At 35.8% G+C, this 12,644-nt stretch overlaps 1 long non-coding RNA gene across 1 annotated transcript; it reads right to left on the bottom strand.

Annotated features, from left to right (window-relative positions):
- Positions 1–1,404: 1,404 nt before the first annotated feature.
- LOC132292573 (uncharacterized) lies at positions 1,405–3,894 on the bottom strand. The gene is made up of 3 exons (XR_009477300.1): positions 3,814–3,894; positions 2,545–2,617; positions 1,405–1,562 (listed from the first exon to the last, which is right to left on the bottom strand). It is a non-coding gene; the product is annotated as an uncharacterized LOC132292573 (long non-coding RNA).
- Positions 3,895–12,644: the final 8,750 nt, after the last annotated feature.

Raw genomic sequence — 12,644 nt, 5'->3', positions numbered from 1 at the left:
GCAATTACTCTCTATCACCGTCATGGCATTTGACTCTTAAGCGTGAGAAAAGTATAAACTTTTTTATTAATTAATAATTACTTTGATTTGTTCGGCGGATACTTCGGGATCCTTAGACCGACACTTTAGGTAGTTATGTAATTAATAGTTAGACAGTTATATTATCAATATTTGCATCATTGCTACTTGTATTTATTTTGTATTGATTATGGTTGATCACGAAGTAAATTCGAAGGCCTTCGTGTGTTTTTAGACAAAATGATTTATTATATATATATTTATTTAAATTATTATTTTTGTCAAACAAATGATTTATTGTGATCGAGCCAGATATAATCAATGGTACCAAAATAAATATATTAATTAAGTAGTCGGATTGATGACTTTATTTATCCGATAACTAATTATGTATAGGGGGGTCAAAGTGCAACATTGACTTAGAGGTTATTTATTATTTAATTGGAGTTCAATTAATTTCTTTTAGTGGAGTAGAAATTAATTTATGAATCAATTGAATTGGGTCCATTGACCGGACCAATTATTAATTCATTGTAGCCAATAAAATAATAAGTTCAAATGATTCTCACTCATAGCCCAACTTGATATTGGAATCCTATTAGATTTGAGACGTGTGAATTAGAGATTGAGAAGGATTTATTGTTTCCTTTTCTTTATCTTTAAGTTGCCTATATATATACATGGTCTATGTATATTTGAGGAGTAATTTTTGGAAGAAGGAAAAATGAATTTATTTTCTCTCTATAAAAAATTAGGGTTAATGTTCTCATCTAATGGAGGCTCCCACAAGTCTAGTTTTTCCAATGTCATTCATGGAAGCTTATGAGTGATTCCTAACGGCAAAACAATTACCAAGAAGATGGAGATTCAAGAAGAAGGCATCTTGCTAAGGGATGTACAATAAGTGAAAACATTCACTTTAGAGGAAAGATTTAAAGATTTACTCAGATATTTGATGTAAGTATTCAATATATTAATTGAATGATACATCATATTTTATTTTTGCATAAAACTTATTTCTATATGATGAATCAAGATTTATGAATCAAAATCTCTCGAATTTTTTTTAAAATTAGCACGTTTCCAACACAGAGTGCTCTGGTTCCCTAAAGGATATTAGGTTTTGTTTCTCATATTGGAAAATGTATCACAAAAGCTTCATCATTTTGTATATTTTTTATTGTCATTGACAGGCTCACATGTGATTGATAACTCAGATAAGATAAAAGGATTCAAATATTAATTTTCAAAAACATCTTTGGATCATGAATCATCGCATTAAATCGATTTTTCCTTGATTGAATTCAAGCCCAAATGGACATGCAATAAACCAGCATTATCGGTATACATTCAAGCCCATAATGCAATAAACCAGCATTATGTTTAGTGTACGAGCCAGCAAGGAAGAAATTTTTCACAGGTGTTTTCTGATCGGGTCTAAATGGATCTTTACCAGGTGCCTCACGATATAAAGATTGCCCAATTTTGACAACAGATGACCAAGTAACTTCCAGACCTTGAGAAGATGGGAACAAAGCTAAAACCTGACACGGTTAAAACAAATTAGACAATATGTTCACATTATTGCAAAATTTCTTGAATTCATTTATGTTTCAAAACTATTTTCGAAGCATTGGATAATATATGAGAACTCTTCAGGTGTTTTACCATCAGTGGGAAAAATGCTGGGTAACGGCTTTCTCTCTTTCTTTCTTTTTTCCGGAAGTTTTTTTACCATCAGTTGTTCGAATGCAATGTTTGCAAATATCTAAGTTTATTTAATATTTGAAGAAACTTAAGAACTTCAAAGATATTGAGCAACATCAGAAAAGCCCCAAACTTATGATATATAATTAAAAGGTAATTTATTTATTTTATTTCATGTGATAAGCGTATATTTATTCTTTGAACAATCCAATCTGCCCCACCCAGCACCCTCAATTAACAGCGCCACACTGGGTAATGACCTTTGAAAAGTGTAGGATTATTGTTATTTTAGTATATTTTAAACATTAAACGTAGTATACTTAACCTATATTCAGTTCTGTTGAAAATATAAATTAATTAAACACGTGTTCTTATATAATCTTTGGGTTTTTATTTTTGATCTTCTTAAATATTTAGTTTGCACAATCATTATAATTATACTGATCTGCTTCTAATAAATTGCTCTCTTAAGCACCCTCTGACATGCTTTTATAGTATTGCTACCAATTCATAAGCACATTATAAGCTGAAACATGAGGCCCCCAATACGTAAGAGCATTATAAAGCTGCAACATGAGGCCCCAATATATTTACGACTATGTTTGCCAAACCTGTATGGCTGTATAACTATTTCAATCTTTTTGCTTTTCATTTTTGGGTTGGAGTTTTTAAGTATTACCAGGATTTTTAACGTTTCCTACTTGTATATTATAATGTTACAGTTAATACCATGTTGTATTAATGATGGAGTTACTAAAACCAAGAAAACATCAAAAAGAAAATTTCAGAATACAGGGATCCTCCTTAGATGGTACTTACCTGTCTTGAAACTCTATTAATTATTTCATCATTTGGTAACGGCATGTAGGGATCACCAGGTGTAAGCACACATCTGTTAAGAAGAAATAGCATTTAGTAAAACAAATATCCAAATGAATGCCAGGACAAGTGCAGTGACTGAAGTAATTTGCAAAAGTTTTAGGGGATTTATAAGCAAATATATGGAGCAAAGTATTGAGGTCAAAAACATGTTTTGAAATATATTCTTAAATAAAATAAAAAACAATCCGCCCCCGGGGGCCTAGCAGTGATGGCAAGGTGTTGGCCTTGGGTAATCACTCACCCGGGTTCGAGCCTTACCCCCTGCTAGAACTTCGACTCATCCGGTATTGTGGCTATGGGGCTGGGCTACAATATCCCCAGTTTGGTGCATTGGGGTAGGGTCCGAAGGGTCTTGTCTTGGGGAGTTCTGGGTTATCAAAAAAAAGAAAAAGAAAAAAAGAAAAAGACAATCCACTCAAAAACTGAAACTAAATCATGGAAATGTCAGATGTCAGAATGAGTTGAAAAACACAGTATATAATCAGAAGCCACTAAATCATGGAAATGTCAGATGTCAGAATGAGTTGAAAAACACAGTATATAATCAGAAGCAAAACAACAAGGAGAACCTGACTAGAAACAAACAACATGAGCAAATAACTTTCATCTAGAAAAAAGATGCAGAAATTCATGTGATCATGCTAATTAAACTAGAAAGGAATATCTGAACTGAACTTGCAATATTTTATATGAAGAATAGTCCAATAAAGTATTTTTAAGGCAACAAAATCAATATTTGCAACAAATATGCAGACGAATATATCAACAATAGTTTATTGTATTATACTTCATAATAATAACAAAGTTCATTGATAAATTATGTTACACCTACAGGTCACAGGGCCTACCCAGCCAACCAACCAATATGATGCCTAGTATAATGACAATGATAGATATAAATATCCAGAGACATAGATCAGTTCTCATATACCATGTGCAACATGCATGTAGTTTAAACAAATGAAGTCATTGGTCAGGAATACATCTAATAATGTTAAGGATATATTTTGCACAACCAAACTAAGTGCCAAAAAATATATTATGGTGGCAAAGGACCTTGTATCAAAATTAACAAATTAATAGCTTACAGACTATTTCATTTAAGTGGAAACATGCATAGGTTTATCAGCTGCGTCATGTCATAAATGCACGAACACTGATGATTCTGACGATGATACAAGGATAAACAAAAATAATTATCCTTACTGGAGCGATGAACCTTGACCCTCAATATAATAATCCTCTGGGGATGTTAGTGCAAGGTCTGCAAAGCAAGAGAAATCTGCAAGAGAATACCACATTTCATTGGACATTATTGTAAAGTGAAAGCAGAAATAATTCTTGACCCCTCAAATTAAAAATTCACATTTATATAACAGTACTTCACAAAACATAAGACAATCACCTTGACCGTTCTAGATCCTGTAACTCTGTGACCCAGCTATTGTATCTAAGTTGCACTGTGACGACAGGCACTCCAACTAGTTTATAGTTTATAGAACTAATCTTTTAATTCCAGGGACGTCACAGGCTGCCATTAAATGGAAAAGTTTAATGAGTTGATGTAATTGAAATGGATAATGGATGGAAGAATATAAATTGTGGAGAAATAGTCAACCACAAACCTGCAACATAAGCATCAGCTTCCACAATTTTCTTTTGTGTAGCCTGAAAGAATAAGAGAATTATTGGGAGTTAATCATCAAAGGAAATGCTCCATGCACAAATGTCAAACCGTCAATAACTGTTAAGTCAGCATCTGTCAACTATACCTTAGGACCCTCAATAATGTAGCTTCCCATTTTCAATTCATATAGTTGTTAAAACTTCATGGTATGGACTTTGATCCTTCAAATATTTTTATAGACTAAAGTGAATATGATCATTCTCTGGATACTCCTGCGTGTTCCCCCTTGGACAAGAACCAATCAGAGAAGCTTATCTGTAAAAAATCATCAAAAAGTTTCACAGATACAGTAAACAAAAGATATATAGTTCTCTCCATGAGAACTGGCAACTCCTAAATACCTGGGAAAAAAAACTGACGACTCCTGAGCACAACAAAGAATGGTATTTTAAAGTCATTCTCACACTATCCAAATTCCGTATCTGGATCAATAAGAGCCCGCACAACGGAGGAGGAGTGCATGCATGTGCATTCTCTCTAAACGAATGGTTCATGTTTAAAGGGATGTCATGAGTCTGAATAAAATGTCAAAATTTTGTAACTTTGAAAGGTATTTTCTAATTTCAAAAAGTTAAAAGTGATATTATAGTACTATAATATGTCAATGAGATTAGAATGACATCAATCAATAAAATAGAAGCAAAAACAATTTTTGAATTGGTTCAGTTTGTGAGCTGAGGTAGAGGGTGGGGCACTTTAGTCTGTCCTTTTTATCACTCAGACAATACTGTTGGTAAAAGTTTTAGATACACATTTGTTACTGGACATTAAAATTTAAATAATTATTAATTAAAATTAAATTTATAATTAATACTTAAAATATTGAGTTAATTTTATAAAAAAACACTTTAGGAAGCCATATTTAGTTAGAATGTAAACACTTAAAAATAAACCCATTAAAAAACACTTTAGGCAAAAGTTATTATAAGTATGTCAATTTTTATTGTTCATGAATACACAAGACAAAATTGCCCTTAAGTACTTTTTGGAATTTACTAAACTATCCTTACTCCTTTTATTTTTTCCCTTACGAGCTATAGCTGAGTTACTCAAATTCAAGAACACATTTTCAGACATAGGGCACGTTTCAAGAATGGGGTAAAGATGAGTGTTTTGTCCGAGAGAGAAAAAAGAGAGAGGAAGGGGTCGGATCAAAAGAGGAAAGAAGGAACAAGGTTGGACTATAGACATTCCATTTTCTCAATCATCTTCATAATCATCACATCATAGGACAATGTTTCATCATCTTCATATGACCTGACAACCCAACCGACGATCATTCCGGCTACCCAAATTGCCATGGGCCTTTGGTTTATTGTGTTTCTTTTGCTACACCAGGTGCCAAATGCATCAGAGCAATAAGTGTAAAAAAATTTCTGAATAATGTAAAACATTTACTGAATAATATAAAACTTGCACTTAAAAAGCGTAAAATGGTCATTAGACTCGTGTAAAACATTCACTGCACCAATTTAAAATATAATATTTCAGTGTAAAGAAGTAAATGCAATGCAAATCTATCAAGTGAGTGTTAAAAAGGACCGCTTTTGAATTCTTCTATCTTACATTTGGTATTCGGTTTCTTTGCATGTATTGTAATGATTAAGTTTGTACTTTAACTTCCAATTTAAAGCAATAAAAAAATATTATAACTTAAACAACTTGTAACGACCCAAAAAGAGACCAAAATAATAATAATAATAAAATATATAAAATTTTGACATGACCTTCGCAGAAAAGTCCCTCTACAACATGTTGAAATACATAAAAATGTAATAGCCTCACTTGGCCTTAAAACTAATCTATCATGTCCCAACGCACAATACAAATAGTATACCACATTCCCAAAATGATTACATACATATAAAAAGTCCCGTTCCTCAATCTCATCCAAACAAGGAACACGTTTTAGTTACATCAAGTTACAGTCCATAAAATATAGTTAAAATTTAAAAGTCCATAACTTACAACATTATACCAATTAAATTAATGTTTCACAAAATAGTTAAGATTACATTTACAAAATATTAGAGTTCTAATACAAAAGATAACAAAATAAAATAGGTCTCCAATCTCATCTAAACTTGTGGTGGGTCGCACCACCTCTTTTTCGTGTCCTGAAAAATGTTTAAAATAATGGAATGAGTATAAGCTCAGTAGGAAGTGTTTAAGACACATTTCTTATGACTCCGTGAATCCAAGCAAAGAATAGGAAAAAGTAGACAGGATCATGCCAATTCCGGGAGAAATACAATCATAATATCAATAGCAATAATCCAAGTCACAAATAAAACATGTCATGCTATAGGATTCAATGTCATGTAATGTCTTTCCCCAATCCCCAAAATAATTCCGTTTCACCGTTCTAAACTATTAATACAACCCGACCCATAGTATCTCTATGGCGTCACGAGGAAAGGGTTAGCTAGCAATCCCCAACCACATGGCACCTCTATGGCGTCATCTGGGCCTAGGTAGCTCAACCATACTAGAGCCTCTCTCTAGTTCCCTATAGATCACATTAACACCATGGACCACTAGGCGCCTCCTAGGCGTCCAGGTTTTAACAAAATCATTTATCAAAGCATTTCCCCAAAAAAAAAAAAATCATTATTTGTCCTTTCTTTCCAAAACATCTTTCCCATTTTCTTTCCCAAAGCCATGCGTGAATGTCCATATATTACAATGCCGTGAAATGAGGAAAAAATCATGCCTTTCGATGCCATGTTAAATATACATTCTCATGTATCATATTAAAACCTTAATCACATAGCATGCTTAACCAAAAAAAAAAAAAAAAAATCTAATAAAAATCATATCATGCTTCCTAATAACTAAGTATCCGGCACATTAGGCATATAAGACATGGAATAAATCACTTAAGCATGCTTCTTCACATCATATTAACAAAATCCAACACATATATATCACTTACAACATTGAAAATTTATATTTCATAAAATTGCCACAAATTAAACATACTATTCAACAAGAATTGAGAAGTAATTCACAAAAATAAAAAAATTTATGCCTCAGAAATCCCCTACCTCAAATGAGAGAAAAAACCCCAATTTAAGCCCTAAATTCAAAATCCCTAGGCTTGGCCAAATGGTGCTTGGCTCATATCAAATCGACGGCCTTGATGAGCTCTCCAACTTTGCTTCACAAGGTATTACCAAATTCCAATTGGTGTGAGAAAGATCAAGCCTTGAAAGCTTGATTAGAAGAAAAAGAAAAAGAAAACCAAGGGGGAGAGAGAGACTGTCAGGAGTTGAGAGAAGAAATGAGGTTATGAAATGGCCTTCAAAAAGGAAAGTGAATGGGAAGTAGGCCCCACCACTAAGCTAAAATATCCACCCTTTTTTTTTTCCTCCACAAAATATATACATGTATATTATCACACACCATAATTACACACACACACACACACACACACACACACACACACACACACACACACATATATATATATATAAATCAAAAACATTACATTCTCCCCAACTTTAAAAGATTTCATCCCCAAAATCAAGCCATACCTGAGGGAGAAAACAACTTTGGATACTTAGAGTAAACCTCCTGTTCGAGCTCCCAACTAGCCTTCTTAACTCCGTGATGCCTCCAAAGAACCTTTACCAATGGTATCGTCTTGTTCCTTAACACCTTCTGCCGTGTGTCAAGAATTTAAACTGGTCCCTCCTCGTAGGAAACATCCTCATCAATGTCAACCTCAACCCAACTCAAAACATGAGATAGATCCGGTTCATACTTCTGTAGCATCGATACATGGAAAACATTATGGACCCTATCCATCTATGGTGGCAATGTTAGTCTGTAAGCAACTTCTCCTACACGGTCCAAGATCTCAAAAGGTCTAATGAATCGTGGCGACAACTTGCCAATCTTCTCGAACCTCATTAACCCCTTCCGTAGAGAAACTCGAAGAAAAACATAGTCACCCACCTCAAAAGATAGCGGTTATCTCTGCCTATCTGCATAACTCTTCTGTCGGCTCTGAGCTGTAAGTAATATCTGCCTGATCAACTTAATCTTCTCGTTAGTCTCGAGTACAATTTTGGGTCCTAAGGCGGCTGTTTCGCCTACCTCAGTCCAACAGACAGGAAACCTATAAGGTCTACCATAAATGCCTCAAATGGAGCCATCTGAATACTCGCCTGATAATTGTTGTTATAGGCAAACTCAATAAGTGGAAGGTGATCCTCCCAACTACCTCCCAAATCAAGAACACAGGCTCGAAACATATCCTCCAAGATTTGGATGGTATGCTCTGACTGCCGTCCGTCTGTGGATGGAACGCCGTACTAAGGTGCAACAATGAACCAAACGCTGCTTGAAGTCCTTCCTAGAATTTCAAAGTGAACTTGGCATCCCTATCTGAAACAATAGCCTCTGGAATTCCGTGCAATCTTATAATCTCTTTCACATAAAGTGCACCAAGTGCCTCTGCGTCATTTGTTGCCTTAATAGGAAATAAGTGAGCCGTCTTGGTCAATCTATCAATAATGACCCATACGACTTCATTTCCCCTCCTGACCTAGGAAGATCTGTCATAAAATCCATGGCAATCTGCTCCCATTTTCACTGTGCTACCAACAATGGCTGCAATAAATCAGCTGGTCTCTGGTGCTCGGCCTTCACCTGCTGACAGGTAAGGCACTTAGCCACAAACTGTGCAACGTCCTTCTTCATCCCACTCCACCAATACTATCGTCTCAGATTGTGATACATCTTGGTACCACCCGGGTGAACTGCGAAGCAGGAAGTGTAAAACTCCCGTAAGATGTCCTCACGACAAACTGTGGGGACAACTAGTAAGCTCCTAAATCGTAGACCTCCATCTGCATGTATGGTCCAATCTTTCACTATCTTACCACCAGAAATCACAGTATGAATAGCATCCAAATTTGGATCCAGTCTCTGTGACTCAATCACCTGTCTGACAAGAGTAGGCTGAGTCACGAGGCTAAACAAGAATGCTGACTCACTGCCATTATCATCATCAAAGCAATACAATCCCATTTCTGTCAAATCTTCAAGCATCTTCCACTTCCAAATGGCTAAACTAGCCAAAGTCCCACGAGATTTCCGACTTAAGGTGTCAGCTACCACATTTGCCTTACCCGGATGATACTGCAAATCAAGGTTGTAGTTTTCTAGGAACTCAACCCATCGCCTCTGTCTGTTATTCAAGTCCTTTTGGGAGAAAAGGTACCTAAGACTTTTATGGTCCGACAACACCTCAAATCTCTCATCGTACAAATAATATCTCTAACACTTCAAAATAAACATGACTGCCGCCAACTCCAAGTCATAAGTAAGGTAGTTAAGCTCGTGAATCTCTAACTGTCGAGACCCATAAGCCACTACTCTACCATTCTGCATCAGTACACAACCCAAAATATGACGTGAGGCGTCACAATAAATCACATAACCTAAGCCACGCTCGAGTATCACCAACACTGGAGCCGTAGTCAACTTTGTTTTTAACTCTTAAAAGGAAGACTCACAGGCATCATTTCATGCAAACTTGATCCCTTTCCTGGTCATATGAGTTGTCAAACGGGAAAAATTCTTCACAAATCTCCGATAATAACCCGCTAGGCCAAGGAAACTCTGGATCTCAAAAATATTCTTGGGTTGTTCCCAATTCAGAACTGCCTTTATCTTTGAAAGATCAACTAAAACCCCACCTTCCGAGATAACATGTCCAAAAAACTTCACATCTTGTAGCCAAAACTCACATTTTTCATACTTGGCGTACAAACATTGCTCCCGTAAAATCTATAATACTATACTCAAATGGACCTCGTGCTCCTCTCGAGTCCATGAATACACAAGAATGTCATTCACAAAAATTACCACAAACTGATCCAAGTAATCGTGAAAGACACGATTCATTAGATTCATGAATGCCGCTAGTGCATTAGTCAGACCAAAGGGCATAACAAGGAACTCATAATTTCCATACCGTGTACGAAACGATGTCTTTGAGATATCCTCATCCCTAACCTGTAACCAATAATAGTCTGACCTCAAGTCAATCTTCGAAAAATAGCAAGCTCCCCTCAACTAGTCAAACAAATCATCTATCCTTGGCAAAGGATACTTGTTTTTGATAGTAGCATGATTCAACTTCCGATAATCAATGCACAACCTCAAAGACCGGTGCACCCCATAGTGACACACTCGGTAGGATGAAGCCTTTCATTCTCAAATCATCAAGCTGTTTCTTTAATTCTTCTAATTCAATCGGTGCCATACGATACGGTGCCATAGAGATTGGTGTGGTACCATGCATCAAATCAATAACAAACTCCACTTCTCTGTATGGCGGCAACTCAGTCAAGTTCTCCAGAAACACATCTAGAAAATTGTGCACAACCATTAGATAATCAACCTGACAAAACTTAACATCTTTATCGGCGAAAAGGCTAGCCAAGAAGAACTTGTCAATCCCAACCTCTAACACCATAAAATGCAGGAATGAGAGAATCACACCAATCTCCCACAAAGCAGAAACAATCCCTATTTAGGGTACACACTGAAACTCTGCCCCTGAAACAATCAATAACAGCTCTGAAAGACGACAACCAGTTGTTGTGTCTAATTTTACCACTCACAATAGAACAATTCCGTGTAGGATAGCTCTACGTAAAGTGGATGTCGAACCCACAGCGAGATGAGATTAGTATTAGTCTTCAATTTAGATTTATGGTTTACAGGTAACTTGGTTAGAAAGTTTGTTGGTTGTCACGATTAAACAAACTTAAATTAAAACAAAATGTAAACTAAAGCAAATTAAACTAAATTTAATGATCATAGAGAGAGATCTTAGGGCTTTGACACCACAATCATCATACCATGGTTAATTGTATCAACTCTAGGAATTTAACAATTATATTTTCCAAATAAATTGAACTCAATAACATTCGTTCAATTCGGATTTTAAAGAAAGATGTTTTACAAAATTCAGCTAACTATAACCTATCTGCGGTTAGCATGGACTATCCACCTACCTACTTTAACTACTTTGCAAACAATCCACCTTTCTTAAGCATAGATTATGAAAACATTCTTTTGTAAAAAACATTGGAACACCATTATATGACCTCTATTCTCATGTCCGGCAGGGCTCCTCCAGATACCGTCCAATAAGATAGGTTGAGAATAGAAAATAAACTATTACATCTAAGACAAGGTAATAACAGTTTATAATATACTAAAGCATGAAAACCTATTGAGTTGTCTTAATTGCTCATAGTCATATAATCAAGAAAACATAATATATTAAAATAATCCCAGTGTTAAAACAGTCAAACCATAATACTAAATTGGGTTACATCAGTGCCCTAAGAGAGGAATTAGCTACTCATGATGATGTCGGATATCATCTGTGTTGGAGTTGTCTCCGTCGGCATGAACGACACTTCTATTCTCAAGATCTTTACCTTCTAAGGTTGTAGGAATCCTAAAAGCCACCATAGTCAACTTTCTGAATCACACGGCAAAATAGAACTTGGAATTTTTTAACCCTTCTATCAAGGCTTACACCTTCTTTTATAGAAGAAAATAGGTATTTGGTGGGCTTTTAGGTCTTCTGGCCCATTTGGGATGAGATACGGCTGGTAAAGAGAGTAATCCCGTACTTTAATTTTGACATGTCATGGAAGGCTCGAGCTTTAGGAACAGAGGCTCGAGCTTTAGGAACAAGGCTCGAGCTTCCCTAGATTGATGCTCGAGCTTCAAGAATTGGTGCTCGATCTTCACTTTGACGCTTAACCAATTTTCTTCAAATATTTTCCAAATGGTCTTTTTCTTCACCACTTAGAATATTTTTGGGATTGAAATCTTTTAGCATTGCCCGATCTAAGCTTCATGGGCTTAAGCACTAGGTACCAGGCTCGAGCATTTGGGACTCAAGGCTCAAGTTTCAATGGATAGTGCTCGATCCTTGGGGTTAGGCACGAGGTCTGGAGCTTGGAAATTAACTCTTCAAATTCTGACGCCTTGTGCTCGAGCTTGGGGTCAAGACTCGAGCACCCTATAGTCTGGCTCAAGCCTGAAGGTATAAGGCTCGAGCTTCAATGCCTTGTTGACTTTTCTTTGTTGCAATGCTCGAGCCTCAACACTTGGGCTCAAGCTCTAGGGCTTGAATTTCTTCAAACTTCACCATTTAAGCTCTCGGCTTGCTCTAAATGACCGGCAATGACTCTGTAAACTTCTATATCATCATAAAGTCCCAGTTTTAACCATTTCTCTAGAAAAGTACCTGCAAACACACATTAAACATTAATCAGTCTAACTATGGATAGAAGTATCACTTTAGGCTTTA

This window comes from Cornus florida, unplaced genomic scaffold, assembly GCF_030987335.1.
Source record: "Cornus florida cultivar Cherokee Brave unplaced genomic scaffold, ASM3098733v1 CherokeeBrave_3.0.0_Hap2_scaffold_75, whole genome shotgun sequence".
Taxonomy (NCBI): Eukaryota; Viridiplantae; Streptophyta; class Magnoliopsida; order Cornales; family Cornaceae; genus Cornus; species Cornus florida.
The sequence above is the reverse complement of the archived record's forward strand: the minus strand, read 5'-3'. Positions and strand labels throughout refer to the sequence as shown.